Source organism: Pongo abelii, chromosome 4, assembly GCF_028885655.2.
Source record: "Pongo abelii isolate AG06213 chromosome 4, NHGRI_mPonAbe1-v2.0_pri, whole genome shotgun sequence".
NCBI classification, from domain to species: Eukaryota; Metazoa; Chordata; class Mammalia; order Primates; family Hominidae; genus Pongo; species Pongo abelii.
In genome coordinates this window covers 11030944-11058935 of record NC_071989.2, presented here as the reverse complement: position 1 = coordinate 11058935, position 27992 = coordinate 11030944, and the positions used below count along the sequence as shown (strand labels likewise).

The window sequence follows — 27992 nt, the reverse complement described above, 5'->3', positions numbered from 1 at the left end:
TGGTAAAATTTGTGTGAGGTTCTTTTCTTATTGGAAAAAGACCCTTTCGGGATGTTCACACTAATAAGCATATCTTAGGATATGATTTTGTTATTCCATTTCTGTTGGGTCTAAAAACGGAGAAGCAGGCCAAGAAAAAATTGGGATCTTGGGAATGCTAACTGTTCATTTCACTGACAAGTTGTAAGCAATTGTTTTATCAATATATATTTATGGATCATTTTCCATAGAGAGGATTAAGTTAGTACAAAGAAGTCAAAGAAGGGTACCAATTCTCAAAGAGTTTACAATATGATGTAGTCAGACCTTCCCTGATACCGTGATAATTGGGGTAAATGAAAGCAAAAGAAAAGTTACAAGGGCATTAACACCTAGAAAAATTCGTTCAGGATTATTTGATTAAAAAAATACTGAGGAGTAACACCATATCAGAATGAATGATTCTTCATAAACTTGTGTGAAAATGAGTATCACATTGAGCAATGATTGAGAAAGTTGTGAGTTAAATAGGAAAGATATCTAACTGTTCACAGGTATGTTTACTTGTTCAAATTTTCTCCAAACTGTGCACCACTCTTTAAAGATATTTGTTGGTAATCACAAATGAGCAATCCTAGTTTCTGTAGAAGGTAATTGTAATGATATCCCACATCTAAGAAAAAATAGCCTTTCTTAAGGGCATGGACCCAAAAGACACAATGACATACAGTGCTTCATATTCATGAGGCCACTCAAGACAGAATCCTTCATTACAAAGAATGTTAACCAATCTGGGGACTTGCACAGTGGAAGCAAACATTTCCGTTCTTCTTGAAGAATTCACAAGAGGAAAGGAGGTGGAATTCAAAAGAGGTAAGGAGAGGCACATCAGCTCCATGTGGATGGGTCTGGGATGGGAAGTGAAGATTCTGGAACAACACTGGTCCTTCCTCCATCTCCCTGACAACTTCTTTCCTGGAGCTTCCCGATATTCTTCTTCCTTCATTCACTCGCTAAATGTTGAGCTTCCCCAAACCTCTCTTCCTCCTGCTCTATGCCCTACCCTCAGGTAAATCGGTGATCTCCACCTTCAGCTGTGGACTGATACCCGCAGTCGTATTTCCAGCTGATATGGTTTGGCTGAGTCCTCACCCAACTCTCACCTTAAATTATAATAATCCCCACGTGTCAAGGGCAGGATCAGGTGGAGATAATTGAATCGTGGGGGCAGTTTTCCCTATACTGTTCTCGTGGTAGTGAATAAGCCTCACGAGATCTGATGGTTTTATAAATAGGAGTTCGCCTGCCCAAACTCTCTTGCCTGTTGCTGTATAAGATGTGACTCTGCTCTTTATTCGCCTTCCGCTATGATTGTGAGGCCTCCCCAGCCACGTGGAACAGTGAGTCAATTAAGCCTCTTTCCTTTATAAATTACCCAGTCTTGGGTAGGTCTTGATTAGCAGTATGAGAACAGACTAACACACCACTCAAGACCTGCATTTTAAGGTCCCAACTCAACAGTGAGTCTGCCCTTGTAGCTTCCCCAAGGAATCTGTTACATCGCTATCACACCATTGTATTGAAATCACTTATTGGTTCACTTTGCAGACTTTCCAAAAGAGAACAGCAACTCAAGGACTGTCCTGGGTATCTTGAAGTCCTACAGTCCTGGCACAATGCTTTGCACACAATGAGTGCTCCATGAATGCAGTGACATAAACAGGTGCTGTGTAATTATCAGGAGAGAAACATTACTGAGCTAATGGACTGGTTCTACAAGAATAACAAAGTGGGTCTCTGCTTAGAAATTATCTCGCACTTAGAAAAGAATTGGATGAGTCAAAGGAAACAACCAGCAAAGAATTTTATTATTGAATTGAAAGTGAAGTTTGTAGGATTTGGGGAATAGGACATATCCTCCAGCGATAGTCCAGGTGACAGTTCTTGGATCCCTAAAACTGGAGAAAATTTAAGTGAGGTAACAGCCTGAGACAATAATGATCTCATGCTTTGGTTAATTTGTTTTAGCTTTTTCTTCATTTGATCATCTATCAGAAATCACATGGAGGTAATACCAATAAAATTGGCATCTGTGAACTGGGTGTTTTTATAAGGCTCTATAAAGTAATAAATCTCGTGCAAAGTCTTCTCAAATCCCAAATACCACCATGTCTTTAATTTGCAAAATACATACCTTTCGTTTGAAGACACAAAATCTCTCCTATTACAAATGATTGAACACTTTTTTTTTTTTTACTGTTTCCTGATTTACAAGGTATTGTCATTCATAAAATCAAGGTGCTGTCATTCATAAAATCTTCTTACATAAGTATTTACCCAAGAATATCTCAAAGTATCTGAAGTATAAAGAGACCAAAAACCCAAAATGTATTGTGAGTCCTGATACAAGTTTGGTGGTTTCAGTGTTTTTCATTTAGTAAAGAAAAACTCACAAACCTTTCACCCTTAAGGGGCATTTTCTAAACTCCAATAAGCACCAGGATGTCAAAGCCATTTCTTTTATCTACTTGGTAACCTCGCACATAAGAACAGAAGAGTTCAAACATTAAAATGCCATTAAGATCACTTTGGTTGTAGGATTCCCACAGGCTCAGCAAATCTCGGTCTAATTACTGCAGCCTTAAATGTGAAAAGAGGATATTCTGAAGTTGCTTACAGGAACGTCTTACATGATTAAAAAAAAAAAGAAAATCAACAGTGAGACAGTAGACAACTTTTAATTAAAAAACAGCTTCTGGTGAAAAAAGCAAAATGTCCTCAGGACTGTTGATACTAAAAACATTGACATATCTGAACTAGCCCGGAAATCAAACAATCAAAACTCCTAAGTGATCCTGTCTTTTTCTCTACCATTACAGGAGAGTTTGGCACTTCTCAAAAAAGAAAGAAAAAAGGAAAAGAAGGAATGAAGGAAGTGAGGGAGGGAAAAAGAGGAGAGGTAAGGAAAAGAAAGAAAGAAGGAAATGTTAACAACAATTAAACTCACTGCTGGGCGCGGTGGCTCACGCCTATAATCTCAGCACTTTGGGAGGCTGAGGCAGGTGGATCATGAGGTCAGGAGATCGAGACCATCCTGGCTAACACGGCGAAACCCCATCTTTACTAAAAAATTAGCTGGGCGCGGTGGCGGGTGCCTGTAGTCCCAGCTACTCGGGAGGCTGAAGCAGGAGAATGGTGTGAACCCAGGAGGCGGAGCTTGCAGTGAGCTGAGATTGTGCCACTGCACTCCAGCCTGGGTGACAGAGTGAGACTAAGTCTCAAAAAAAAAAAAAAAAAAAAAAAAACTCAAAGTTTGGAAAAGGAGAGGAGACTATTTCTTGTAAAGAGTTGCCACCTGTAAGGTGGCCACCCCGAGGGCTGGGCAACACAGGCCTCGGTTGGTTGAAGCCCAGAGACGGGCACTTTGAAGGAGAAAGGGTTGGGGTGGGAGCTTTATGCTGAGCAGGCTGGCTAAACATACATATTCAACAGGTTACAGGAAGAACTACAAATATTCATGAGGGTGGTCCTGACACATGTATATTGAATAAACATGTATGTAACATATGACCCATGTTCAGTTTGGGGTGGAGACTTAACATTTGAATGTATTACAATTAGGCCCTATAATCAAAAGGTCTTTTCAGGACAGTAAGGCAGGCAAGTGTGCACCCTGTGGAGACTGCCCAGATCCAGTCCACAGTTGGTGGTCATCTTATCAGAGAAAGTTACTGAAATCAGTCTCTTGTCCAATCAAAGCTGTAGTTATGGCTGGTGGAACAGCAGGGCTTAGTCAGTGTTTGGAGGTGGCTGAGCTGCAATTGCTTCCATATTGCGTATCTCAGGGCCAGTGCTTGTTTAGCTGCTAGAGAAAAAGAGTGACCTCCTGGCAGTTAAAACGTAGTTGATTCTTTAAGTTTATGGGTGTGTGACTTAACCCTTGCCTGGCATGGCCTTGGGCCCTGTTTATAATTTGGTACCGTGTTGCCACAAAGTGTCTGTTCTGCCTGTCTTACAATCTCTATTTTAACAGTAATGCCGGCCAGTTGTTGTGTCTGAACCACCAAAGGGAGAGGATGGAATGAGGCCTCTGATCTCCCATCCCATCACGGCCAGGAACTCAAGTTTTTTTGTTTTGTGTGTTTTTTTAATTTTACTTTAAGTTCTGGGATACATATGCAGAACATGCAGGTTTGTTACATAGGTATACACGTGCCATGGTGGTTTGGTGTACCCATCAACCCATCATCTAGGTTTTAAGCCTGCATGCATTGGGTATTTGTCCTAATGCTCTACCTCCCCTTGCCCCTCCACCCCTCTGACAGGCCCCGATGTGTGAATTTCCCTCCTTGTATCCATATGTCCTCATTGTTCAACTCCCACTTATGAGTGAGAACATGCAGTGTTTGGTTTTCTGTTCCTGTGTTAGTCTGCTGAGAATGATGGTTTCCAGCTTCATCTATGCCCTGCAAAGGACATGAATTCATTCTTTTTTATGGCTGCATAGTATTCTGTGGTGTATATATGCCACATTTTCTTTATCCAGTCTATCATTGGTGGGTATTTGGGTTGGTTCTAAGTCTTTGCTATTGTAAATAGTGCTGCAGTAAACATACATGTACATGTGTCTTTATAGTAGAATGATTTATAATCCTTTGGGTATATACCCAGTAATGGGATTGCTGGGAAAAATGGTATTTCTGGTTCTAGATCCTTGAGGAATCACCACACTGTCTTCCACAGTGGTTGAACTAATTTACACTCCCACCAACAGTGTAAAAGCAAGGAACTCACTTTTAAGGATTCTCTGGGGTCCTCTTGGCCATAAGTGGGCCCAGTCAGTGGGTGGGGTGGGGGGTGGAGCATTGTTGCTTGGGTCTTTATTTTTAGTTTATAGAAGGAAGGACAAAAGGATAACATGAAAATGAGTTTCAGACAGAAGGGGTGGCGGGAAGAGACCCATAAAGGAAATATATGACCCTTTTTGAGGTGAGGTGACCACAATTTTGTTCTTCTGAAACCAGCAGCTCCTCTTCTTTGGGGCCCCTTTATCCCCAGAAAGACCTCTGTTCTTTACTCCATCTTTCTAATCTTCACTTTTATATTCATCTATTCCCTTAATTTATTCTTTATTCTCTTTCTTCTTCCATCACTGTTTGTGATACAAATTGTAAGGTTGGGAGATAGGGTGTGGAGGTGAGTACTGTGGGTTTTCCTATGTTAATGTTGCCTTGAGAGACAGTAACAGTTTGAGTGAGGTGACATCCTGAGAGAAGCAGTTCTCTGTCAGCGTACATGAAGCAGTGTGTGTTTTGAATTGAAATTAGGTTGGATGCAGAAAGACCATTGAAAAGACATTTGAATGTTGTTATCTGAAATCCCCCTAGATCCCCATTCATGAGGTATGTCTGTGTGTCTCCATTTGGTTAGGTGCTAGGAAAGCTGATGGGTTCAGGAGAATATACAATTCCCGTACAACCCGGAGGCCACTGGGCCCCTCCTTTTCCCTCTCTCAAGAAGTAATCTTTGCTAAAGAAGTTTTATCTTCCTTCAGAGCCACCTCTAGATATCCCCTCTCTGCCCTGAGTGGGGCTCAGAGCTATTGCAAATAGCCATGTAAGAGTCTATGGTGTGACCTGCCCATGGGGCCAACACCCTCCTCTCCCACTTTCTCTCCCAGAACCTAGAAGGACAATGCCCTGTAGAAGGCCTGGCCCTCCATGGTCCACCCAAATCCCCAAAACTCACACTCCAGACTACTATGTACATAGAGATGGATGACCTCAGTCCATTAGCTCAGGTGTTCAATAACTGGAACCGGTTTCAATTCAGTTTCTTTTCAAACTGACCCTTGATTCCTCATGGGGTGTGGGGCAAGTGGGAGGCTTCAGTCTTTAGGCTGTGGGACATCACTGTTCTCCTCTAGTCCATCTTGGGGACAGATGGACTCAGAGACAGGAGTTGGGGCAAGGGAGGCATGGATTCCCCCAAGTCTAGTTCCGTCCTCAGGGGTGAGAATGGCCCACTGGTTTATGCCCTCCCTGGGTGATCTATAAAGTGAACAGAGCCTACAAAGACTAACCTGAGGCTTCTATAAACACAGCAGTCCAACCCTGGCTTCACCTTGAGTGATGATCTAGGATAGCGATGGCTACAGATGAAGAATGATGCCACTAAGTGGAAAGAGAAGGGCCGGACGCGGTGGCTCAGGCCTGTAATCCCAGCACTTTGGGAGGCCGAGGCAGGCAGATCATGAGGTCAGGAGATGCAGACCATCCTGGCTAACACGGTGAAACCCTGTCTCTACTAAAAATACAAAAACTTAGTCGCGCGTGGTGGCGGGCGTCTGTAGTCCCAGCTACTCGGGAGGCCGAGGCAGGAGAATGGCATGAACCCGGGAGATGGAGGTTGCAGTGAGCCGAGATTGCGCCACTGTACTCCAGCCTGGGTGACAGAGCGAGACTCCATCTCAAAAAAAAAAAAAAAAAGGTAGGTGGAGAAGGCTACCTGAGCTCCATGCCTGAGAGATCTCTCAGGCTGTGTGAGCCAGGCTCCTCCAGCTGGCTCAGGGAGCAACAGGACTGAGTCATTAAGTGCTATGTTCACAGCCTCCTGCCTGCTGACTCCAGCATTGTTACTTGAGAGGAAGGGCTGGCAATCGAGAAACAGGACTGGAGATGTGCTGGCCACTCCCGTGGCACCCTGTGTAAAGCTCTGAGCCCCACACCAGCACCCCAAAGCTCAGCTGCTAAACAGGGGACTTCTTTTTTATTTTACTAAGGAAGTAAAATTATAACCTTTGTGACAAAAGAGGCTGCTTCACAGAATGGATAAGGGCAAGGACTTGGATTGAGAAAGGCTGTGCTCCAATCCTGTCTCCAACCCTTACTACAGGGATACCAGTTTAGCTCCTTCATTACTTTGCCTCTGGGAGCCTCAGTTTCTCCAGCCACAAATTGGTATGATAGTAGTATTTTCATCCTAGGTATATGGAATAATTAATGTAAAACACATAGCATTCAATACATAGTAAACAATAAATTATAGATCTCCTTAATAAGTAAAAAGATTCGAGGTTACTAAAAAGATGGACATCACAATTTTTATTTTCTTTTAAAATTAACTTTATTGTGATATAAAATAAGTTATAAAATGTTCCCATTTTAAGGATACAATATAGTACCTTCCAACAAAAGTATTCACTCATGTAATCACTACTCCAATTAGGACGTAAAATCTCCTCACTTACCCAAGGATCTCTCCTGTTCCTATGAGGTGGTGCCAGTGTGATGAGCTTTTTCTCGGGACTTGAAACCCGGGCCATACCACGGGAAGCTGGGAGCCTGAGCCAGGGCAGGAAAGGAAAAACGGGGCAAAGACTGCAAGAGGACTGTTGTTGAAAACCTGTGCAGATGCACGAGAGGCACGTCAAGGGACTTGCTCCCAGAAATAACTGGGGATATTTGGAGGGGTGGCTGAGGTCCTCTTACCACAAAATCTGGAGCCATAGAGCCACTTAGCAAAGGGGCTGCCTTGAGACCAGAGAGCAGAGCCTGAGTTCCTTGACCCAGAATTGCATGGTCTTTCACCACTGGACACTGTGACACCTGCTCCCTGTCTGACGCCAACTTTACCATGCTGCTTAGAATCCTTGGAGCACTATCACTTGACTAGGACCTCCAGGAAAGTAGAAACATGCCCATTTAATTTTCTGCTGTGCCCAGAGCTTAGAATGTATGTGGCGTATAGTAGACAGCAATAAATATTTGTTGACTGAATAAATGCTCAACAGCCTCATGTCGATGTCCTTTTCCCTCTGGTTCTTTTTGTCATATATTCTCTCTCCCAGACCCCATCCCTTACCCCATTCGGACTTCTTCAAAGCCCATGTGAAATTGCTCTGCTATGAACCCTTTCTCCCCAGGGCAGAATTAACCACCTCCCTTCCCCAAAGCCTGCAGCATTTTCATTCCTGTATTTAGTACTGACCTCTTGATCCAGAGATCTCACGAGCCTTGCTTTAAAATGGCACATATCAATCCTGAGGCAAAGAAGCTAAATCTTTATTTAATCTACCTCCAAGATGTGCCCTCCTCCCCTTTTTTAAGCCATAACTGAAGTGCCCTGTATCACTATGCCAAAAGCCAGAAAATTATTAACAATGTGTGCCATGAGAATAATGAAAATGACAAGCCTCTGTTTCCACCCTAATTAGTTAATAATTAAAACTGCCTTCGAGTTATCGAAAGAGTAACGACTGTCTTGCAGTTGCAGCTTCACCTAGAAGGAACATGTTTGTGAGTGTTTCACTGCTGGTTTTCAAAATTAAAATCTCATCACTCAAAGAGCATCTAGCGACATCCCAACATTATAATTTCAAAAGCTCACTCTCAAAAATCTTATTTTATTAGATGCAGTGTTAGGCTGAATAAAAGGCTCATTTTTGAGATGGATAATGGGACTGCAAAATACTCAAGATGTCATGAGATCCACTTCTGTTTTCTTCAGGTAGGAACTGTTTAGCCACTGTGAGCAAAGGAATTGACTCTGTTATTCTTTTTTTTGGTTTGTTTTGCTTTTGAGACAGAGTCTCACTCTCTCACCCAGGCTGCCAGGCTGGAGCACAGCCGTGTGATCTCAGCTCACTGCAACCTCTGCCTCCCGGGTTCGAGCGATTCTCCTGCCTCAGCCCCCCGGGTAGCTGGGATTACAGGTGCCCAACACCACACGTGGATAATTTTTGTATTTTTAGTAGAGATGGGGTTTCACCATGTTGGCCAGGCTAGTCTCAAACTCCTGACCTCATGTGATCCACCCACCTCGGCCTCCCAGAGTGCTGGGATTACTGACGTGAGCCGCCGCGCCCAGCCTGACTCCATGCTATTCTTAAAGACCTTCAGAGGAGAACACGCCGTCATGCCCTGCAGGTGCTTTTGCAGTTAGGCAGTGTTGCTACTAACAAAGTCAAGCCCAAACATCCCCTCTTATTTAGGCAACATAACTGATTATACTTCAGGAAACTCCAAATGCTAACAAACTAGAGATTCACTTTCATATATTTAAGACACCCATCGCAGCTCAGCAAATTCCACTAGAATTTGGCTCAGAATAGGATAAACATGGCTCAGAATAGGATAAACTATTCTGAACCCATGCCTCAACATCCAAAACATGAAAGTACTAGAACAGTCCTAATGTAACACCATTACACACATCCACACATCAGGGTCTCAGTGGGAATGCATAAATGCCAGTCAATCATAGTAGAATCATTGGTTACCAGAGACTGAAGGGGAAATAACATGGAGCCTGGTGGCTGATGCACAAATCCCCAGTTGTAAGATTAACATCACACTCTAAGAATAAAATCCCCTAAGACTAGAAATACCCAGGAGGGTACCTCCTTTTTTCTCTGACCTTCTTGTTTGACTGTCCCAGCCACCTTGATAGTGACTGTATAAGACATTTCTAAGTGGCTCTGGAGAAGCAATCTCCCTAGGCAAGCAAAACGTACTCTGCTAAACATATTTAATTTTTCTTAATTTAACCCAAACTCTCATAACTCCATGTAATGATTTCTTTGTGCCCTGAAATTAAAGAATCAATAATCCATTCAGCTGCCCTAACTGGTAGTTATAGAACTTTTCTTCAATTCATACAGGCAATCTGCTCAGGCATATTTTAAAATCCACATTTGTGATTCACTGCACATTTTGCAAAAGATTGCTTTAACAATTGTTATGGCATTGGTTGAGCCCTTGATCAGGTTTCCCTGCAAAAAATCCCAAGCTGCTCACTCAGTTTGCATGCTGCCAGGTTCCAATGCTCCAGCCTCCTCTAACCAGAACAGATGGAATGATCAGCCCACTTAGAGTCCTTCAATGGCTCTGCTCAGATTTAGGGGGAGGTTAAAGGGCCTTATAAGGCCCTCCATTCCTGGCCCTTTGCCTCTCCCTGCTGCCTTCTCTCCAGCTGAATCAAACACTGTCACCCTGAGTGTCATGATACTGGTTATCTCTGATCTTTTTCATATGCTTAGTTTCTGCCCAGGATTCTCTTTCTTGAACTGGAAGCCTTGGATTAGCCATCTTCTCTAAGGACCTATCTTCCAGCATGGTGCTTCCCAATATTGTTCATGTAATGACATCCAGAGAAATGATCATATTTGAATGGCACCAAGTAATCAATAGATTGAGCGGAACCTAGAGGCCAGCTGAGATTTCTCTGGCCAGAGGATCAGACCCCACCCCACCAGCCACTCCATACCCCACCTGGTGGCTTCAGAGGTGGAGATCAATGTCTAGGGCACCCTCCAACCTGGTGCTGGAACACTCACAGAGCAACCTCGTTCCTCTGACTCCTAGGAGGAGCAGGTGTTCCTCACATGTGCTTCTTCCCCTCACCTATCTTTGAATTTATCACACAGAATGAAACTGTGTAATTAACCAATTTAGGTGAGATAAACAGTATCGTTCCATAGATTCTGTGCAGGCAGGGGCTGCAGCCTTCATGGGCACCACGGTGAGGCCGGCTCATGCACAGCTGGCTCTTTGTAAGTGGTCAGCTTCTTCCCCAGCATAAACAAACACAGTGGCTAATGAGGAACCTGGCACTGTCCCTTTCCTAGTGTGTAACTGCACATATATGTGACAGGAGGGACAACTTAGCAAAGCAAACCTTATGGCTGATTGCCTTTATTACTGGCCACAAACCAATTCTTTCTTTTGCCTCTATAGTGGAGCTGGAAGAATTCTAAAGTTCAACCTAAAATGCGCAAATGGCATTTCCTTTTCATTGTAAATATGACAGGTAGCCCCTCCACAAAGGGATTGATTTTGTTCCTTCTTTTTTGTATTCAACAGACTAAAGTTCTCAGAATTTGAAGTCTTCTATAAATTGCCAGAGCTGATTGTAATGAAGATTTCTCAGGGAATACAAGGCCCCCAAGCCATTCCAAAGCTCTCCTTGGAATGTGGGATCAGAATCTCATGCAGATTTCAAAATCAAAATCACCGCCATCATCATTCCAGGGAAGTATCATTATAATGTAGTGCCATGGTATATTCTATCTCATTTATATTACCAAAATTATCTTTTTTGTGCCCTAAGTAGCACAGAATGGAGATTCTTTTTTTTCTGAGAGGTTCAATGGAAGAATGAACACCAAAGATCTTTATGTAGTTCCAGGCAACCTAAGGCCCATCTCAACAAGAAAGTCAAGAATGATTTGTCTAAGACAACGTGTCTTCAGAAGAGACAGGTGCTTATTTTTTTTTAACTTACCTTAAGCTGAATACTATTTCCAGAGCTAAAATTGCAGGCTTCCTTTGCTGCAGGCCACGGCAACAAATCCAAACAGAAGCTTTCCTGGCAGCCCCAAAGCAAACCCATTTGACCCCAAGCACTCGTCACTTCTGTGGGCTGTCATCACGACTCTTCTCTCCATAAGGAGTACATTTAGAAAAGGACAAAAATAGGCAAGGAAAGCTGTCAACCATTTTAATTCTTCAGTTTTCTACATAGAATTTTTTTTGTGGTCTATTAAAAAATACACAGCCACTCACTTGAAATCCCTTCATTAATGTGAGGCATTAAGTCTAATCCATCTTGCCATTTTTAAGAATGTCTTCTCTTCCTTTAAAATCCTGCTCTTATTGTAAGGTTAACACCCGTACCTCCCAATACTGTTTCATTTTTCTCAAACACCTGACTTCAGTTAAACAAGGCATATTTATGATGTCATCATAATTTGAGAGCAGAGGCCGTATTGGATCCAACAGATTGATACGTGCAACAGCATTTTTAAGCTCTAAAGAAGAATATAAACATTAGCTACCTTTATCTTTCTTGTTCCTTCAGCATGGAATGCACAGCAAGGATTCAATAAATGTCTGCTGCATGAATTTAAATATGGACAAATAGAAAAGACACAAGGGAAATATTTCATAAGAATGATAAACCTTAAATACTGAGTCCCCATAATGTCAGCATTGCCAACTTAGAGCATTGGTCTGTGCCCAGGAGAACTCCTAAAGCTGAGTGTGGACCTTGTGGGTGAGATGTGGCTGTCGTCCCATGGGGTCATCTGATGCCAACTTAAGAGTTGTTCTTAGTGCTCATACCCCCAACCCCTATAAAAGGATTGCACAAGGCATTAGTGAATGAGGAAGTTTTACTGAAGGTTTTATCGGAGCATGAGTATAATCATATTGTACACCATTAGTGAGAGCCCTGCCCCTCAATCCCTGCTCCCATCAGAAGGCAGCCCCCTACCCTGCCACCCCATCTGGCATCCTCATACTTGCTCAATTCAATTCTGTCCCCAGGGAGGTGAAAGGCAGTCAGACTCAGGATGTCTATCAAACTGAGGGCTTCCCAAATTTGGAATAGAGAAAGAGGTGTGGAGATAAAAAGAGGAATAGAAAGGACTCATCTGTTCACAGAGATACCTAACAATAAGTTAGATCTTAATTATTTTTTGTGTTCCCTGAAAGAGAAAGGGGTTATTGTAAGTTATGGTTCCCTACACAAGTGGCAGGCACAGCAGGAAGTAAGGATGGGCTATGCAAGAGATCAGCGGGAAACAATCAGTGGGTCACACGTTAGTTCTCTCAGCCACTTTTACAACATCTCATTAACTGGTCTGAAGTGAGAAGACAGTAATGTTGAGATGCCTCACTCCACATTTTTATTCTCATACCTTGTGTTCTTTGAATTATATTTGGGCAAAATGTTAGTAAGCCTGGCCATCAAACCAAAAAGCCAGTCCCAAACCTACATCCTACATTACACAGAAGGGACCCCGCTCAGTGCAGGCTGAGTGAAGTTTTTCCCATCTGTACCAGGGAAACATTCCCATTGACAAATCTCTGGGCTAAGAGAACAGTCCTCAGTTGGCAGCCCAAAAGGAATGGGAAAAGCTGCTTCCAGCAAGCCCAGGCACCTCTTAGAATTGACCACAAAACTTTACCCCTCAGCCTTTCAGACCAAATAACAAATATTTCTGCTCCCACGCTTCCCAGCCTGGCCACACTGCCCCAGCAGTGTTAGTAGGAAGACAATGAGGGTTTCTAAATGATAATAAATCTGTGAAAATGGAAATAGTCTGCCTCCCAAATGCAGGTTTAACTGTTTTTCAAAATGTATTGAGCAGGTCAACAGAATTAAAATCACCTGAAAACCTGTTTAAAAAATAAATTCTCCAGCCCCACCCCAAACCTACTGAACCGGAATTATGTGCTTTCACAAGCCCTTTGGAGGATGCTGATGTACATTCCCGTGTGAGAACCATTGGTTTAAGTGAACAGTTCTGAAAAGGGGATGCCACTTGATGGAACTCGTTGAATGTGGTGATCAGTACAGCCTTAATTGACCCCTCCAGCTACACCCCCTAGAGTGGAGACTGCTTTTGTGAATGGGAAGCGATAATGGCATCGAGCGAAGATTAGGAAACAGAGGTGAAGGAATGGAAGACAAGGGGCAAAAGGAGGAGAGAAAAGAAGAAAAAGGAGCTTAACCTGTTGGGGAAAATACAAAACTGGGATGAAGTTAGATCAAGATGAAATGTGAATGGGGACCTGGGGCGGAGAACCTGTGGCTCATTGGATATTCATGTGTTCTCTCACATTTCCCAGACCCCAGGGGTCTGGATGTTGATGGGCTGTGATCTGAAATTTCCCTTTTGGGTAGACATGTGCTGCCATCTCCAGACTCTACCAATGGAGACACCTCTGAATGGTATAAAGCTGTCCCTGTGTCTCCCATTCTAATTCCATCTAGATAATCATTCATTCTAAGCATTTTATTAATAACACAGCTTCAATCATTACATGTGTAACTGCACCAGACCAACCTGGTTCTCCTTTTATGTAACAAGATTGTGGGTTGTTTTTCAGTTACCATGGGCCCCCAGTTTAAAGGTCATATAACCTGAGCATGCCCACACGATCCAAGCTTACAGCCACAAGTGGAACCTACGTGCTCAGATGGAGGAGCAGGGAACCTTTTTCAGATGATGGGGAACATGGTAAGACCGGTGAATTCCATGAGCATGTGTCCACTGTCGCACTTCTTTAGCTGTAAAGTGAATGCCTTGGTCAGAACCAATACTGTGTGGAATACCATGACAGTGGATAAGGCATTCCATGAGTTCATGGATGGTAGTCTTGGCAAAAGCATTGCATGCAAGATAAGCAAACCCATATCCAGAGTAAGTGTCTATTCCATTGAGGACAAACCTCTGCCCCTTCCATGGTGGAAGAGGTCTGATATCATCAACCTGCCACCAGGTAGCTGGCTGATCACCCAGAGAAATGGTGCCAAATCAAGGGCTCAGTGTTGGTCTCTGCTGCTGGCAAATTGGGCTCCCAGCAGTGGCTGTAGCCAGGTCAGCCTTGGTGAGTAGAAGTCCATGTTGCTGAGCCCATGCGTAACCTCCATCCCTGCCACCATGGCCATTTTGTTCATGAGCCCATTGGGCAATGACAGGTGGCTGGGGAAAGAGGCTGAGTGCTGTCCACAAAATGAGTCATCCTATCCAATTGATTATTCAAATCCTTCTAGCCATGGCCTGGGACTTGCCAGTGCATTTCCTTTGTGGAGGAAATAACTGCTCTGTGCAGCGGGCAGTGAAGCCATATCCCTGTGAGCATTGACCTCTGCCTGCTGTAGATGAGGCTGAAGAAACCCTTCCTGCTAACATGAGTCCAACCTCTTAGTTAAGCTAAGCTTGGTAAGAAATAAAATACTGCCCAGTGCATTTCCTATCAAAACATTCAAGTTTCTGTGGACAACTCAGGGAGGATGTTATTCCTAGACGTTTACCCTGTTTCTCCAATTTAGCTTAGGATGGCAACATTTGTTGACATAGCTCTTCTATATTTTCTAAGCTTTTGTGTGTGTTTACAGTTTGAATACTGTCCCCCAAAGACATACCTAAGTTCCAAACCCCAGTACTTGTCAATGTGACTTTACTGGGAAATAGAGTCCTTGCAGATGTAATTAAGTTAAAGATCTCAGAATGAGATTATCCTGTATTTAAGGTGGGCCCTAAATCCAGCAATTGATATGCAGATACAAGGGAAGAGATTAGACATACAGGCCTGCCAAAGTAGTCAGGACTTGAGATACCAAGATCCTCAAGTGAAGAAAAGTGAAGACAACAAAATCCGATAGTTTAAGTCACTTTTCCCTCAAAGCATTCTCTTAAGATATGCAGTCCAAAAACTGTGTGGAAATTGAGACCAAAAAAAAGTACGCAGAAGGCTAAGAAACTAAGCAGAGCTATGGTCATCTTTACACTGTTGGGGAAACAAAAATTGGGATTGAATGCCAACCAAAGTGGAGAGCTCCTGGAAAATATTCCAGTTTGCAGTTGGGACCCCTGAAGGACTACACTCTAGGAGTAAAGGTAAACTGGAAACAGACTAGACCTTTGATAGACTGGAAATTAGACTATAATCAATGTCATCTTCAGTTGGATAAAGGTCATCTGCTCCTAACTCCATATCAGGAGTTAAAGAAAATCCTTGTTTGAAGGTAAAATCATCCAGAGCCTCTACAATTTCTTAGAATGTGAGTGAATGTATGTCAATTTACAGCATTCAATGAAAAGTTAGCAGGTATATCAAGAGACAGGACATATAAGAGAGAGGAAAAAGAAGAAAAGACAATAAAAACATACCCCAGGCAATCTAAGTTAAAAAGAGTTTAGAGACTGGACTCTCACTGTTATTGACAGACTTTAAGACAAAATAGAGAATTTTACTAGAGAACTGAAATCTATTAAAATACAATCAAATGGAAATTCTAAAACTGAAAAGTACAATAACTAAAAATATAAAGAGATGTGTTTCAAAGGATATTAGACACCACTAGAAAGAGGATTAGCGATTTGGAAGGTATGTCATTAAAGAATATCCATACCGAAGCACAGAAAGAAAAGGAAACAACTAAACAAGAGCATGAGACATGAGAACTGTAGGGCATGGTAAAAATGTCTAACATATGTGTAATTGAATTGTGTGTATTGTATGAGTCTCAGAAATGGTGCAGATGGAGTAGAACAGAAGTAATTGAAGAAATAACGGCTGAGTTTTTTTAATTGATTAAAAAATCAGACTACAGGTTTTAAAAGTGTTACAAACTCAAGTAATATAAATACAAAGAAAATTACATGTAAGCACACTACAACTGAAAATCAAAGACTAAGAAAATCCTAAAAGCATCCAGAGTGTGAAAAAGGCCTATTATCTTCTGGAAAGCAACAAGAAGATGGACAGTTGACTTTTTAATAGACTTGACTGAAGCCAAGCAACCATGTAGTGACATATTTAAAAATAATGAAAGAAAATAACTGCCAACATAGAACTCAACACTCAGGGAAAGTATCTTTGAAAAGTTAGGCTAAGATAAAGATTTTTCACCAACAAACCTGTATTAACCTAACAGGACTTTTTCAGGCAGAAGAAATATGATCTTAGCCAAAAGCATGGAAATGCTGGGAGAAATAAAAAAAATATATATTTTAAAATGTGAATAAATCCCAATGAATGCTAACCATAGAAAACAATAATCACATCTTAAGAAATCACATCTTAAGAAATCACATCTTAAAAACATTTAAGATGTGTGAAATTAAAATTTATCAGAATAATACACAAAGCATTATGTGGTAAATGTTAAAAGTTAATGTTTTCTAATGTGTTTGCATTGTCCAAGAAGCAGACTGTTGTAATAACTTAGTACTAGTAAGTTATTTTAGACCTTAATCTAAGGATGCACCTTGTAATCTCTAAGTATTTTTTAAAAGTAGGAAGTAGAAAATATAATAAAAAGTAGAAAATTAATAGAGGAGATCATGGAATAGTTAGAAAAAAACTTGAAAATTCTAAAATAATAAAGAACAAAAACAGCTAACACAAATATAAGATGGTAACTATAAGCCCAAATGTATCAGTAATTATATTAAATGTGAAAAAACAAATGCTTTAATGAAAAAAACATTCTAAGACTAAGAAGAAAACAAAGCCTAACTATTTAGAAACTCCCAACAGTTGGCAGAAAAGAATGAGAAAAACATACCATATAAATGCTGACTAAAAGAAAGCTGGTGTAGCTTTATTAATATCAAAGCAGTCTTTAAGATGAGAAACATTACTAGAGAGAAAGAGAAAATTTTATAAAGAAAAATTAAAAGGTCAATCCACCAGGAAGATATAACAAGTGGTATATGCACCTGATAACACAGCTTCAAAATATGTAAGTCAAAAATTGATAGAACTAAAGGGAAAAATAGACAAATGTGCAATTATAGTGAGAGATTTTAACATTTCTCAGTGACTGGTAGCACACACAGAGGAAAAACATAAAAAAGATTGGGACAACATGATTAACACGAAGCAATTGCCATGTAAAGAATTGTACACTTGGCAACTGCAGAGCCTGCAATATTTTATATGCACGAGAAACATTTAACAAAAATGTCCATACGCTATTTCACAAAGAGCATCTCAACACAATTCAAAACATCAGACTTATACAACATATTGTCTCTGGCTCCAGTGAAATTTAGCTAGAAATAAATAACAAAAAATAATTACAAAATTCTGTAATTTAAGAAATTAAGCAGCAAATGTATAAATAATCCATGCCATCACTCTATATTGTATATTTACCTGATTGATGGAGTTACATGCTTTTTTGAAGGTAAGAAAAATCAAAATCTTTTACTTACAAATTACAAGTACTTAAAAATAATATGAAAACCTACAATAACTTTTACTAAGCTATACTTCAGGTATCACTTTTTTCCTTTGTCAGCATTTAAGGATAAAAGGGTAGTACCTACTATGGACAACACAAATTTATTCTTCCATTTCCTCAAATTAAGGATAAAGGACCAACATTGTAAAATTGCCATTTTGTTCATTTATATCAGTAAATGAACTTCAGCATCTTTTCAAACGACACTGCGTTTTTAAACATTTGACCTCCATTTACTTGAGATATCTGCCACTGCATTACATATTACAATGGAATTATTCTGAAAATATATCTTTAAATTTTTTTAACAAAACATCCTATTTTCAAGGACACTATGAAAGAAATATCAATAAACTGGAGGCTAGAATGGATGACCCCAACTTGAAGGCTCTGATAATCCTCAAATCCTAATTTGGCCTACTTCAGTTTTCTTTTCTTTTTTTTTTTTTTATACTTTATGTTCTAGGGTACATGTGCACAATGTGCAGGCTCATTACATAGGTATACATGTGCCATGTTGGCCTGCTGCACCCATCAACCCATCATTTACATTAGGTATTTTTCCCAGTGCTATCCCTCCGCCCGCCCCCAACCTACAAGAGGCCCCAGTGTGTGATGTTCCCTACCCTCTGTCCAAGTGTTCTCATTGTTCAATTCCTACCTATGAGTGAGAACAGGCAGTGTTTGGTGTTCTGTCCTTGTGATAGTTTGCTGAGAATGATGGTTTCCAGCTTCATCCATGGCCCTGCAAAGGACATGAACTCATTCTTTTTTATAGCTGCATAGTATTCCGTGGTGTATTTGTGCCACATTTTCTTAATCCAATCTATCATTGATGGACATTTGGGTTGGTTCCAAGTCTTTACTATTGTGAATAGTGCCACAATAAACATACATGGGCATGTGTCTTTATAGTGGCATGATTTATAATCCTTTGGGTATATACCCAGTAATGGGATTGCTGGGTCAAACAGTATTTCTAGGTCTAGATCCTTAAGGAATCACCACACTGTCTTCCACAATGGTTGAACTAGTTTACACTCCCACCAAGAGTGTAAAAGCCTTCCTATTTCTCCACATCCTCTCCAGCATCTGTTGTTTCCTGACTTTTTATTGATTGCCATTCTAACTGGTGTGAGATGGTATCTCATTGTGGTTTTGATTTGCATTTCTCTGATGACCAGTGATGATGAGCATTTTTTCATGTGTCTGTTGGCTGCATAAATGTCGTCTTTTGAGAAATGTCTGTCCATATCCTTTGCCCACTTTTTGATGGGGTTGTTTGATTTTTTCTTGTAAATTTAAGTTCTTTATAGATTCTGGATATTAGCCCTTTGTCAGATGTGGGTAGATTGCAAAAATTTTCTCCCATTCTGTAGGTTGCCTGTTCACTCTGATGATAGTTTCTTTGGCTGTGCAGAAGCTCTTTAGTTTAATTAGATCCCATTTGTCAATTTTGGCTTTTGTTGCCATTGCTTTTGGTGTTTTAGTCATGAAGTACTTGCCCGTGCCTATGTCCTGAATGGTATTGCCTAGGTTTTCTTCTAGGGTTTTTATGTTTTAGGCCTAACATTTAAGCCTTTAATCCATCTTGAATTAATTTTTGTATAAGGTGTAAGGAAGGTATCCAGTTTCAGCTTTCTACATATGGGTAGCCAGTTTTCCCAGCACCATATATTAAATAGGGAATCCTTTCCCCATTTCTTGTTTTTGTCAGGTTTGTCAAAGATCAGATGGTTGTAGATGTGTGGTGTTATTTCTGAGGACTCTATTCAGTTCCATTGATCTATATCTCTGTTTTGGTACAAGTACCATGCTGTTTTGATTACTGTAGCCTTGTAGTATAGTTTGAAGTCAGGTAGTGCGATGACTCCAGCTTTGTTCTTTTTGCTTATGGTTGACTTGGCAATGTGGGCTCTTTTCTGATTCCATATGAACTTTAAAGTAGTTTTTTCCAATTCTGTGAAAAAAGTCATTGGTAGCTTGATGGGGATGGCATTGAATCTATAAATTACTTTGAGCAGTGTGGCCATTTTCATGGTATTGATTCTTCCTATCCATGAGCATGGAATGTTCTTCCAAAGCACGTGTTCTCATGCCATGGTTTTCAGCCCCATCAGGTCATTTAAATTCTTCTCTACACTGTTTATTCTAGTTAGCCATTCGTCTAATCTTTTTTCAAGGTTTTTAGCAGCCTTGCAATGGGTTCAAACATCCTGCTTTAGCTTGGAGAAGTTTATTATTACTGACCTTCTGAAGCCTACTTCTGTCAGCTCGTCAAAGTCATTCTCTGTCCAGCTTTGTTCTATTGCTGGCGAGGAGCTACAATACTTTGGAGGAGAAGAGGCACTCTGGTTTTTAGAATTTTCAGCTTTTCTGCTCTGGTTTCTGGTTCCATTTTCTTAATTAATGATCAAGATATTAAATACTAAATCTCATGCTAAACCTACATGACAGCATAAGGTTAAATTTCTTTTTAAAAATTTTGAGAAGACTTGATGAGACAAGAGTGCATTTTTCATATTTGAATGAAGTTGAAGAGATTAGATTTGTTCTAATCCTAATTTCATAGGAAAAAATTAGAATCAGAGGAAGCAAATATTGGGAAGATTTCAGGTTAAAATGAGTTTCCTTTCATTTTAATGTAATATTTAATTTTTGGATATTCTAAAAGGAAATGTTAGACAATATGCACTCCAAATTTTGCCTCAATGGCATAACACTTGTTTTATGTCTTCATTTGCCTGAGCAACCTGTATGTTCACACACCTGTAGTTGGTATGCATTTGTAAACTTCATAGTAGCAGGCTCTGTGACTGAACCACAGTGTTTCCAAACTTTTGACAGTCTGAATTGGGGACAAACTGCTATTTGTTAGAATGCCAGAAATATATGCCCTATGACTCTAAAGGTAAAGGGTGAGTTTGCCCTTGGGAAAGACTCTATTTCACTTTTGTGAGCAATTTTATTCTGAAAGTTTTAAAACAAGAAGCTTTTTGTTGTCCTTGAACTTTGGGAAGTATTCCCAATGTAAATGCTTAAAACTGAGATGTTAAATTTTCATCACATTAATAGAAAAGGCTATTTTCATCACGGGCATCTTTGAGAGTTTTTTTATAATGGAAATGGGTGGAAGGGCAGAGAGGAGTAACTGGAGCCCCTGGGACTTGCTGGAGAAGAGGAAATGACAAAGTGGATGCTAAACAAAGATGGGCCCAGCAAAATGTTGGCACACACAGCCTAAGGAGGGTGACAGCCACATGGGCCTGATGGGGTGTCATGAGCCACTGCATTCAAATTAAAGTTGTCCTTTCCTGAATGCTAATTCCCTTACATTACTGTCAGGTCTTCATTAAGGTATTTTAAACACCACTGTCTCGATGGTGCTATGCCTTGGAGATTAAGAGAGGAGTCGAGTGTGAGTTCAGACATGAGGTGTTATGAGACCATGAGAGCTCCACCAGCACGGAGAAGTGCACCAAGATGGTGCATGGACTATGGCGAATATATCTGAAGTAGGCATGTGGAGCAGGAGTGAGGAGTGAAGCCAACAGGTGAGCACTCCCGGGATTCCTCAGGAAGGGACTAGACTCCTGTAGTCATGCGAGATGGAGCCTTGGATTCTGGGCATTCGCTTACTGCAAGCAGGAATGGCCCCTGGGAGCCTGAAGAACTCGGGATCAGTTGGGCTGCTCTTGGACTGAATATTGTGGGAATTTTCTTAGGCAGAAATTTCTGTCAAATAGTGGACAGACTGTCTCAGCAAGCGTCAGGTTCCCATCATGAGGACCAAGCAGAAGCTGGTGATGACAGATGCTGAGGAAAGATTTCTGCTTTCGAGGGGAGATTTTCCAAGTAAGCCTGTTAGAGCTGTTAGAGCTACAAGCTGAGCATTAACAGAATTCTAAGCTTTTGAACTGAAGCATACAAAAGTGTTTCTGGAATATAAAAATAGGTCAACCACATGCTTTGAGGAGAACTTCCATGACAAAGCCATTCAGTTCTCTCCCTGCTGTTACCTGGGAACATCCAGGGCGGCTCCTCAGTGGCACTTGGTTTAAAGACTGAGTGATAGGGGGTATATCGAGACAAAGACCAGGACCCCAGGCAGCTGCTATTCTCTGAGGAGTAGAGTCAAGCATTCATGCATCTGAGAAACGCTGCCATGAGGGATAAGCCAATATACAGGAAATGTCACAGCTTTTGGAAATAATGGGTCCTGAACATGGAGGAAAGAGGAGATTGGTAAAGGCTGGGAGAGCAACCTTATTTCTCCTAATATAAAACCCTACCTATTTTAAGACATTCCTATTTCAGAGATGGTAATTTCTTTTACATGCATCATCTTTTTCTTTGTTTTTGAGACAGGTTCTCACTCTGTCACCCATGCTGGAGTGCAGTGGCACTCCACAGCTCACTGCAGCCTCAACTTCTTGTGCTCAGGTGATGAAAAATACATCTTTAAATCACTGTTTTCCGTGGCCTAACCTATATTTTGGTAAAAATAAATAAAAGCAAATTAAAACCAAGGACTAATTGAGTTGATATTAACTAAAGAACATTTTTCTACCAACAACCATACTATTGACATACACAGCCCTGACTTCCAAAAATTTCTCATCAGGAGAGGCACTTTTGGTTTTTGCTTTTTGCCTCATGATGCTTACGATGGCTGTTTGTGATTTTTCAACTATTAGCAGGATCCACAGAGACCCTCACTTCAACTGGGCATGACAATGGGGCACTGTTACATTTTAGGAAATAAATTGTCAACCTGCATTGAATTACTCATGGAAAGGTTGAGTTAGCTACACAGAAGTGTAAAATTGAGAGCCACATTCCAAAAGGGAATTCTTGCTCCTGGACTACAGTAGACTAATGATGACTTCTCATTCCCTTAAACATAAAAAAAGATCCTGGGGGTTTTCCCTGGGCGGTGTGCCTGCAGCCAAACAAATTTTGAGGGTAAAAATTTGCCCATGTCCTTTTCAGCTTCCATAATGAATTACACCATCTGACCTCCAAACTGGAAAGTTCTAAGTTAATTCCCCTCTCTGCATCCCTCACCCACCACCTGCTGTTCCAGTAATTGACTGGCCCTGGTAAAATTGGAAACTAAATTAATTTTGTCTTCATGTGCCTTCTCATTCTTTTTTTTCAAACCTCCTTTGGCATGATTTTCACCTTGGTTTTCTAGGCCCTCTGACATCCCAGAGTCATTGGCATTTTCCTCTAATCCTTTCCTTCTCACTTCTCATCAGTGTCAACCCACCTATTCCAACACTAGACTCCTCTCCTGCCCGATGCTTCCAGCAAAGGTGTAAATTTGTGTGTGTGTGTGTGTCAGAGTTTCATTCTTGTTGCCCAGACTGGAGTGCAATGGCACAACCTCGGCTCACTGCAACCTCTGCCTCCTGGGTCAAGCAATTCTCCTGCCTCAGCCTCCCAAGCAGCTGGGATTACAGGCACGCGCCACTGCGTGGCTAATTTTTGTATTTTTAGTAGAGATGGGGGTTTCACCATGTTGGCCAGGCTGGTCTCAAACTCCTGACCTCAGGTGATCTGCCTGCCTTGGCCTCCCAAAGTGCTGGGATTACAGGTGTGAGCCACTGTGCCCAGGCCGATGTAAATGGTCTTGATGACTTATGGTGATGTCATGTGTTCCCTCTGCCAGAAAACCTGTCTGTTTAACAGAAGAGATGGAGTCACTGAATAGTCCTCGCCCTCTAGTCCTCTGGTACCTGAACACTAGAATCACCTGGAGCACTTTAAAAAATACCAAATGTCCAGGCCCCACCCATAAATATTCTGATTTTGTAGGTCTGGAGTGGAACCCAGATATCAGTATTTTTTTTAAATCCCCTCCAGATGACTCTAAGTATAGCCAGGGTTTGGAAATCACTACTTATCCCAAGGGAGTGAGAACAAGGGTAATTGCAGAGCTGTTCTGGGCCAGACAGGAGGCTTGGGATCAGGAGGATGCCTCACGCCTCACCACGTTGGCCACTGGCTACTTCAGCTGAACAACAATCTACTATATGCTCCTTGTGTATTGATAAAAGTAATTTTTTGCAGGTCTTGTCAAATGATGAAAAATCAAACAGCTGTGCAGAAAATATCTTTTCCTAATCAGCTAACCTAATTGAGATCTTTGAGTTGATAAAAACATGGCTGATCCCACACCATGATAAATCCTAAGAGTTCTGTCTCTTCAGAGACTCATTCCTTCGCTTGTCCTCAGAGAAGCACACACCTCTCTCTCTTCTATGGTCCCCAGAGAAGCAGATTACACATGTTTTTGTTTATCAGCCCTTATTCCAGACAAGGATGTAAAGCTAGACTCCAGTTCAGAGTAATACTAGTAGGTCTCATTTGGTCCCCTTGGAAGACAATGTATTAATAACATGACATGAAATACAGTACAGGCAAAGAAAGCTTAACTCTGCCGTCATCTCTTTCCAGTGAGCATCTGCAAGCATTTGAAAGAAGGCTCGCTCTCCTCTCAGCAACCTGTCATGTTTGCCAATGATCAGATTACTTATTCTATAGGAGATGTCTATGACATTTTCTTTCCACTCTCTATGTCAGCCCTACTAGCACATGAAAGTGGTAAGGCTGAATTGTTTTTCACATCATCTAAAGAAATGTCATCCTCCAAATTTACCTCCTAATATTATTTGGATCCCACACAAAAAAAAAAACAGAGCCTTTCAAAAACAAAGGGAAGTAAAACCAGCCAACGATGGACAATTGCCTCTTCTAGAATTCTTCCCAAGTGAAGAACCAACTAAGTACTGAATCGAAACTAAACTAAAATGCAGAAACTATACATTGCTTAGGCCAAATCAGATGGCTGGGATATTTTGGCAGAGGTATTTCCAAACATTTCAATGATGTCTTTGGGAACTCAAGTAGCTGCCCAGAAAGCCAGGTACCTCCCTGGTCAGGAAGAGCTCCTTTAAATGTCTCTACAATTTCTGTAGGTTCTGAGTTACCACCAGAGGCACCTTCAAATCTAAGATTTGGAGTTGTGGGGAAAGAAAAAGGGTTGGAAGACTGAGATGGCCTTTCCCACATTTAACCACTGCACCTTTCATACATGGGCCTTTGCTTTGAAAATACCGTCATCTGCACAAAGATTGGGCAGGAAACAAGAAATCCAAGCAAATATGAAGGATATTCATTAAAATAACTAGCAGACAAATTATAGCCCCTTTGCAAATAGGACAAATGACTAAGATTTTGTGGTCCACTCATTTACGTCCACCAATTTATGCTGAAATGCATTTTTTGAGCAATCTCTCACTTTCTCCATAGTGTAAAAACTTTTGGCTCATTTTCAACTGTTTTAAGAACTTCTGAAAGCCCCATTTATAAAGAACCTTTTTTATATGTTATTGCTCTACTATATCTTCTTATGGCCACACTGTGGACTTGGTACTAGAAACTGTCAAAAAATGTATATGCTTGTATCTTAAAATTTGTGAAGTTGAGCTGGGTGAGTTTGGGCAAACTTAACTGTTAAGACTATTGGCTTTAAAAAATAATACCAATTACAGCAGTAAATTGTCAAACTTGTGAGCAAATTAAAGTCAATAAAATGAAAAACACAATGAGATCCTTATGCTGTCCTTTAGCTTGGGGCCAACAAAACTTGTCCAAATATGATATGTGTACTGAGAAAGGCATTTACTTTGTGAGTATATTTATCATTCAATCTGTCCCACTTTTCTTCCATTCTCCCTGAAGTTAAAGAGGGGAGAAACACACTTAAATGACACCTTTCACTGTTTGGATTGGATATGTGCTTTTCCTGTGCCTTCCTCATGGACTCAGGGTCTAGAGAATCAAAGAGAATAGGTACAGGAACAGACGATCCCTGCATGCCATGTGAGCAAACACTGAAAGAAAACTGGTGCCGGCGGCCTGCTGGTGACCACTCCTGCGGCTCTGATCAGTTTTTAGGTGGTGGCTTCAGCTCTCTGCTCTTGTTTACGTTGACCCTCTGCTTATCCCCTTTCATCCTACTCCTTTGCTGTGCAAGCTCTTTGGTTGTTGAAGGTCTGTGTAGATGTTTCAGGGACACGTAGTGAAAGAGTGAACTAAATTAGTGAGCTTTGGGGACGATACACCAACAAGTACAAAGCAAAGAGAAAACAGCAGAGTCTATTTCAGCATCAGGAAGGAAACTATCAAGCCTAGCTGTGTCCTGACTAACAATGCTCTTCCTGTTTGTTTCAATGAAATATCATTGAAAACACCTTCCAACAGTCAATTTCCTGACACCATAAACTTACTAATCCAAGGGCTTCTTATGGCTGGCTCGTCTCTATGTTCAAACACTGTAATTTTGTTTTTTTCAATGACCGACTTCTTTTTGTTCTCTATTTGAATTTTTCTTCTTCTGTATTACCTGACCTGAACGTATCAACCATTTAAAGTGCTCTTGTGTGAACTAAGGTGTTAATCATGTGAGCGGTGATGTCTCAGTGTAAATTTAGGTAATTCTGGAGTTACTAAATGATAATGCTTGACATTTGAACAGCAGGTTCCAGTTTGTAAAGTACTTTCACACTGAATGTGTTATTTGCTTCTCACTACAACATTATGAAATAGACAAGGAGGCCACTGGGGAAAATGAATCCCGGGTATGTTTGTCCAGGATCCACCAGCTTCCTGACGGTCCCTTTACATACTGCCATTCCTGCTATGCCGGTCTCCCAGCATCGGAAGGCAGGATTGTCTGGCAATTCATTGGCTACCATTTATTGACACCCTCCTGAAGGCCAGGAGCAAAGACAGAGAGGAACTATAAATTAACATATCAAGGATCTTTATTTTGCTCTCCCTGAACCTAAAAAACTCCTCTTTTGGGTAATGAACAAAAATTTGCTCAGATAAAAAATCAAATTAAACTTCAATTTATTTTAAACACACACAAACACATACACATGTTAGAGTCAGTCATTTGTGAAATAACACATTTCACCAGTGTTGTATCTACAGCCTTATCAGAAAGTCATTGTCTCTTAAAAAAGGCAAACCCATAGAAACAGAGAGGAAAATGGTGGTTGCAGAGGTTGGGGAGCAGGGGGAGTAGGGAGAAAGATACAAAACTTAGAGGAGGAATCCATTCAAGAGATCTATTGTACAACATGGGGACTATAGTTACTAGCAATATATACTTGAAAATTGCTAAGAGAGTCGATTTTAAGTGTTCTCTCCACACAAAAAAAGTGAGGTAATCCATATAGGTTAACTAACTTGATTTAGCCAGTCCACAATGTATGCAGATATCAAAACATTATATTGTATACCATCAATTTATATAATGTTTTATTGTCAATTAAAAATTAGTTGGTTTTTAAAAACAAGTCACTGTCCCCATAAAAATTCACGGTGAGCACACTGCATACTTTTTGCTAGCAGAATTTTTAACCATTCCCATTGTTACTAGTAGAATACACAGAATCTGTAATAACTGTGTTCTAAGTTCACTGAAAAGCAAAGTTTCCTATAGAGAGTTAAAATTTAGGAGAAAGAAGATAAATCTGACTGTGCTCCCTGTTCATCTTACCCACTATCTTTCACCAAGTCTGTCCAAGGATGTGGAGGTGCAAGGCCAGCTCAGCAGTCCGTGGTGTGGACAAATACATCTCATATCCCCATCAGGATCCAAGGGACCACATCAGGAAGAAACTGCAGTCTTAACCACAGCCTGGGCTAGCGGGATGAACCTCTATATGGATAAATCAGAGCTCCAACTCTCCAAAAGAGCAGGTATGGATAGGAAGATATGAGTCTGCAGGAGTGGCAGGAAAATAATCTGGGATTTCAAATCTACAGTAAGTACATAGTGAGAGGGGGTTCCCTGCAGGCCAGTACAGCCTTAGCTTTCCCGAATGAAAGTCCTACATCCTGAACAAGGAAAGGGAGAGTTCATTTCTAATGTGATGTGACCAAACTACAGCTGATGACTCAGTGCACTTTGAGGTCCTCGCTTTATTTTATTTTATTTTATTTGTATTTTTATTTCTATTTTTTTATTTTTTTTATTTTTATTTTACTTTTTATTTTTTGAGATGGAGTCTCGCTCTGTCGCCCAAGCTGGAGTGCAGTGGCGCAATCTCGGCTCACTGCAAGCTCTGCCTCCCAGGTTCATGCCATTCTCCTGCCTCAGTCTCCCGAGTAGCTGGGACTACAGGCGCCCGCCACAACGCCTGGCTAATTTTTTGTATTTTTAGTAGAGA

The 27992-nt window shown here is 41.0% G+C and overlaps 1 long non-coding RNA gene across 1 annotated transcript; it reads left to right on the top strand.

Moving 5' to 3' along the window:
• On the top strand, positions 1-27600 carry LOC129059331 (uncharacterized). Its single transcript, XR_010140149.1, has 5 exons — positions 1-1702; positions 2859-2938; positions 10842-11239; positions 13875-14005; positions 27338-27600. It is a non-coding gene; the product is annotated as an uncharacterized LOC129059331 (long non-coding RNA).
• The last annotated feature ends 392 nt before the right edge of the window (positions 27601-27992 follow it).